General features: G+C 46.1%; 1 pseudogene across 1 annotated transcript; it reads right to left on the minus strand.

Annotated features, from left to right (window-relative positions):
• Positions 1 to 3,817: 3,817 nt before the first annotated feature.
• Positions 3,818 to 4,218, minus strand: LOC307180369 (SUZ RNA-binding domain-containing-like; annotated as a pseudogene). The gene has a single exon. The product of its transcript is annotated as an SUZ RNA-binding domain-containing-like (transcript).
• Between the last annotated feature and the right edge of the window lie 1,385 nt (positions 4,219 to 5,603).

Genomic DNA, 5,603 nt, shown 5'->3' on the forward strand with positions numbered 1-5,603 from the left:
ATCAGAGGTAATAGAGTAGTTAAGGTGAGAAAAGAAGGCAGTCTGGTTAAGCATAGATGGCCCTTTTTGAAGAGTATTGAGGTTCGAGATTCCTTTTGAAGTCTAGGGGGAAAAGCTAAAGGGACCCTGAGTGATAGCACAAAGGATGCCCTTAAATATGAGATGGCATAGGAATTTAAGGGAAGCTGGAGGCTTCCGAAGAAGAGGGAGAACATAACCAGCATTCTAAAGTAAGGTTGTGAGACTGTACTATGAGTTGAGTGAAGGAACGCTATAGATTCTGGGGTCCGTGCACGGATGGCAGAATTGTTAAAGGGGAGAACAGCCTGGGTGAAGGGGAAGAGGAGATAATACAAATGAAGGCTCGTTATGGAAAGCTGCAGTTGTAATGGGAGGAGTTACGTGGATAGCAAAGATGATGTTGGAGAGGATAGAGAAAAAGGATGATACTGCAAGAAGAACAGTAAAAATGGTGAGATTAGGAAGTATGTAAGAGAATCCTACAGGGTCTTGTTTGGCATCTTGGGTGGAAGCTGACCACCTCATGATGTCATCTACTTACTTGGTCTGAAGTTCTTAGGAAAGCAGTCTACCTTGTGGCAACATCTGCTTCTGGGGGCTCTCGAGAGACCCTCTGTTTATTTTTTTCAAGTTTAAAACATGTATTTAAAATGCAATTTATAAAATGCTTAATCTGCTGACTCAGGAGCCCGCGGTGCAGGGTGGGGTAGGGTGGGCAGCTGCCCATTAGACCAGCAGAGCGGGACTGCAGGGGTGCGGCCCTCCCTCCCATACCCTTCTGTTCAGATACCCAAGGGGCCCATGTGCACCCCTGGGATCACATGGCCGAACACAGGACTCCAGAGGTTTCCAGAGTCTTTGCCTACCAGGGAGGCTGGGGCGGCCCTGCCAGCCCATCTCTGAGCAGAGCATCCCCAGATGGGGCAGAGCTGCATATGGCTGGGCTAGACAGGGAGGGGTGGGGCAGTGGGCTCTGGAAGGGGCTGATGGTAGCAGATAGGGTGTTGCCGCCTGCCTGCAGGTGGGGAGCACCCTGACTGAGTGGGTAGCAAAGGGTTGGTCACCAGGCCCAGACCCCCAGCTCCTTTGGTTATAGGATGACATCAGAGTAGTGGCTCATGGGAAGCAGTTAGCTGGAAGGTCTGAGGCCTGGCTCATAGAGTCAGGGAGGAGCTGGGAGAAGGGGACAGTACTGTGAAGGCAGATAAGGGGCAGCAGCCTCAGGTTTCTGTCCCCCACTCCCCTGGTGTTTTGCAAGCCAAAGCCTACAGCTTATTTTTTTTTTAATTTTTAAAAAGAAAAGTGATTTATAAAAGCAAAAAATTAAAAATCTCCTTATTGTTAATATTTTAATACGCATTGTTATATGTATTGAATAAAATGTGAAAATAAAAAAAAAGAAAAAGCACTTAAGGAAAGTTACAGACAACTGCATAAAAACAACAACAAAAACCAAAAACACCCACAAACACACACACAAAATCCAAACTGTTTCCCCATCTCCCCTCCCACCTCCCCCCAACACCATAGCTTCCTGTTTTCATTTCTTTCTTTTTAAAATTTTGCCTGCCACCTCTCCATCTGGGAAGCCAGGATATGACTGCTGGTGGGTGGTGACAGGCACACAGCAGGCAGAGCCCCATCTTTGGCCAGAGGGAGGTGAGAGCATCAGGCCCTACTACATCCTTGATCCACAGACACCCATCAGCCAGTCTCCCCTTGGCATCCACTAGAGAAGGGGAGCAAGAACAGGTGGTCCCGACGGCTGAGCAATCAGCACTCTGGCCTTCCCACCTGGCCTACCTCTGTACCTTCTCCAACTGAACAGGATAGTTTCATCTTGGGCCAGAAACCATTATTACATGAGGCATGGACACTATCCATTTAGAATGCAGAAACTTAGTCTTGGCAGTGGAACTGTAAAGACAGCTGCAACCTTCTCCCGTCCCCACTCCTGGAGGTCATTTCCCCTCAGAGCAGCCTGTGGGCACCATTCAACATCCTTCAGGTTCTTACTGACTGAAGCTTTGTTCCAGCTCTGCTCACAGACAATTTCCTGCCTTCATGTAGTTGTAAGCCTGTGGACTAATTGCTGACTCAACTGACAGCTGAACTTTCCTCCTTTGGGAAGATGTAGTGGGCCAAGACTTACATAAATGTCACACCAACCACTCCTGAGCGAGGAGGCCATCTGGCTGGCTGAGGGATATAAGGTGCAATGTGATGGAAGAGATCAGAAAGCCCGAGAGGGGCCAGAGTGTACACACACAGCTGCTCTAGGCAGGGCCCCCTAAGTCTCTTCCCCCTCAAAGAACCAAAGCAAATCTCCAGGCTCCAAGGACAGAGGGGAAACTGCCTTCATTCCAGGCCCTTGCTCTGGAAGACGGGTTGGAGGATAGCCTAGGCCTATGGGGAACCAGTCTGTCATTACCAATCTTTGCAATGCACAGCTTGTCTCTTCCCAAATGTATTGAGAATGGTCTGCTCCCAAGGTAGTGATTTCACAAGGGAAATGTGCTGGATAGAGTTACAGAGTTGATGCCATCAACAGAGATGGCACTCCACAGACCCTTGAGAGTTCTAAGCCTTACTGGAGCAGGAAGATCTACCTACTTTCTGACCATACTCGGCAGAAGGCTCGGAGTCCTGGAGTCAAGACTCTCTCCTGGCTTTCCTTGTGCTGACAGCAAAATACTGAGCAAGGCCTGCAGCCCTTACTTTTTTTTCTACTTTTTGGCCACACCGCGTGGCATGTGGGATCTTAGTTCCCCGAACAGGGATCCAACCTGCACCCCCTGCAGTGGAAGTGCAGAGCCTTAACCACTGGACCACCAGGGAAGTTCCTCATAGCCCTTACTCCTAAAGCCCCAAAGTGCAGCCTCACTCCTTGCCCACTTCTAGAAGTAGTAAGCCTCCTGAGAGGTTTTGGAAGGGGAAGTCTGTTCACTTGCCCTATCTTCCAAAATACACTAGAGTTGAGGGGTTGGCACCCTCCCCAGGCTCTCTGAGCCTATAGAGCTAGCCCAGTCTTCAGGTAGTACCCAGATGCTCTGGGACTTAGCTGGGGGGAGGGAGGTATAGGCATGGGGTGCTCATCTGTCCTGGGGGCTACAGAGCCCTGCCCCTTTTCTGGGCTGCAGTAGGAATACAGAAGCTAAGCTCACCAAAATCCTATTGGTTAATGTTTCTAGTGAATTGCCCAGAAACATTTTTAAGTAGACTACCAAACTACTCTTTCTCAATTAAAAATTCATTAAACTGCTAAAACCCCTCCCATGCACTTCTACTTTTGCAAATCAAATATTGTATAAACAAACAAAAATAGGAAGCAAAGAAACAAAAAGGATATTTTCAGATGGAACTTGCTTTTAAGTGATGAAAACATGCACTTGAGCATGGGTAGATGGGAGTTCTCATCTGTGTTTTAAAATCCCAAATTAATGAGCATGATAAACTGTTATTGCTGGCACTGGCTTTACCCCAAGTGGCCAAGTGGCACTGTCTGACTCTCTGAGTCCTTGGTGGGTCCCCCCCAACCCTCCTCTAACCCCACCCTTTCCCTTTCCATTGACTTGGGACAGCCCTTCTAGACATGCCAATCACAGTGGGGGGAGGAAGGTCACAGTACATGGGGTTCAAGGTCACAGTGGGCGGAGCAAAGGGAATCACATTGCAAGTAAGTCAGGTTGTTCCCTCTGCTCAAGTCCAGCTGTCTGCCACAGCAGTGCGACCCACAGCGGACGACCCAAGAAGTGGTGACGGAGGCAGTGGCGGTGGCATCCTTTCCTGCCCGCATTTATCTGTGCTGTTTGAAGCCTTGTAACCCATCAGGACCCAACAGCTGTCTGATCACATTGTTGGGCTGCCTGCTGTCTTCAGGTTGGGAGATCCTGGCTGGCCTGTCGAGGATGGGTTTCTCTAGCTCCTCCTCTGGGCTGGTGCTGCCCATGATCCACTTCCAGGCCTCTGCGTACTCTGCCTCACGCTGCACTAGGGACTTGACGGGAAGGGCTGGCCTGCTGGTGGAGTTGGGGCTGCTGACCACACCAATGCTGGTGGGCTTCTTGAGGATGCGGATCTGTGGAGGGGTCCCATGGGAAGGCTATCGTCCTAAATCACAATGGGCACTTTGGAGGAGATTTGGATTTCCCCACTGTCTGCCGCCTCCCAGCTCTCAGGGACTTCCTCATCTTCCATCTTACTCACCGCTTTCAGAGACCCTCAGTTTAGAGTCTGCAGTTGGGATGGACTTCCATTTAGAGTAGATTTCAACATCTTTTCAGTTGAGAAACACCAATCCAGGGTTTGACCCCCCGGGGTTTGGCAGCAGTGTTAGTGATGTAAAGAGGATGATTCAAGGGCCCTTTTAATAGGGATCAAGATTAGTTTTCTGGTTGCCTTGAGAGAACTAAGTCTCCAATTTGTAGGTTATATAGTGGTTTGCATAGGAGAAATGAAGGAAAAGCAGCTTCCACCTGTTGAAGAGAAGCTTGGGAATAATGAATAAATTTCTTACCATATTTTAGAATGTCTGAATTGACCAGGTTAGAGTCTTCAAGAGCCCAGACAGAATAGAGAATTCTATGGGCTAGCCAGTAATTTTACATGGGGACAGCTGGTATAACCCATCAGGAAAGGACCAGAGGGCAATCAGGGATAAGGGTAAAACCCTTAGGCCATGGGAGATTGACTTCTTCCATCAGTTTAGCAAGCTTTCATTTTAATAGTCCATTAGCTCTATCATTCCAGATGAGTGGGGAATAATAGACAGTGTAATTTTTGTGATATAGGAAGAACTCATTGGATTTCTTGGATGACTTTACTGGTGAAATGGGCCCCTCAGTCACTTGAAAGAGCCAGTGGTATTCTCCATGTGTGGAACACCTGTCCTGATAAAAGTTTAGCAATCATAGTGGCAGCAGCCCTTTTACAAGGGAAAGTTTTAAGCCAGAGAGAAAACATACATATGATAGTAAGAACATGTTTTTTTTTCCTTTGAACTGATTTTTATAATTTAATATCTTTATTGGAGTATAACTACTTTACAATGTTGTGTTAGTTTCTGCTGTATAACGAAGTGAATCAGCTATATGTATATGTATGTATATATATATATGTGTGTGTATATATATATATATATATGTGTGTGTATATATATATATATATATATATCCCCGTATCCCCTCCTTCTTGTGTCTAGAACATGTTTATTTTACAACCATGAGATTTAGGAGCTGAAGAAAAGGTCCTAAATATCTATCTATTAATAAAACTCTAAAGGTGAGTGATGTAAATTTCCAATTGGAATTGGAATCCCCAGTTAGCCTAGAATATGCTGGATTTTGAAAAGTAAAATTATGACCAAGTTAATATTTTTTAAATAATTGAAATTATGATTCACAAAATTATATTGTTGCTACCTAACATAAGGTAAAGCAGCATGAGGACACAAATAGAAATATATCATGGACAGTGAGCGCAATGACAAATCTCTAGGAACTTTATATAATTTTTGAAATATTTATATGAATAACATTTTACCCAAACAACTTTAATCTAGGGAAGTCTAAGTATTTTTTGAC

This window comes from Stenella coeruleoalba (genome assembly GCF_951394435.1).
Source record: "Stenella coeruleoalba genome assembly, chromosome: X".
Classification (NCBI taxonomy): Eukaryota; Metazoa; Chordata; class Mammalia; order Artiodactyla; family Delphinidae; genus Stenella; species Stenella coeruleoalba.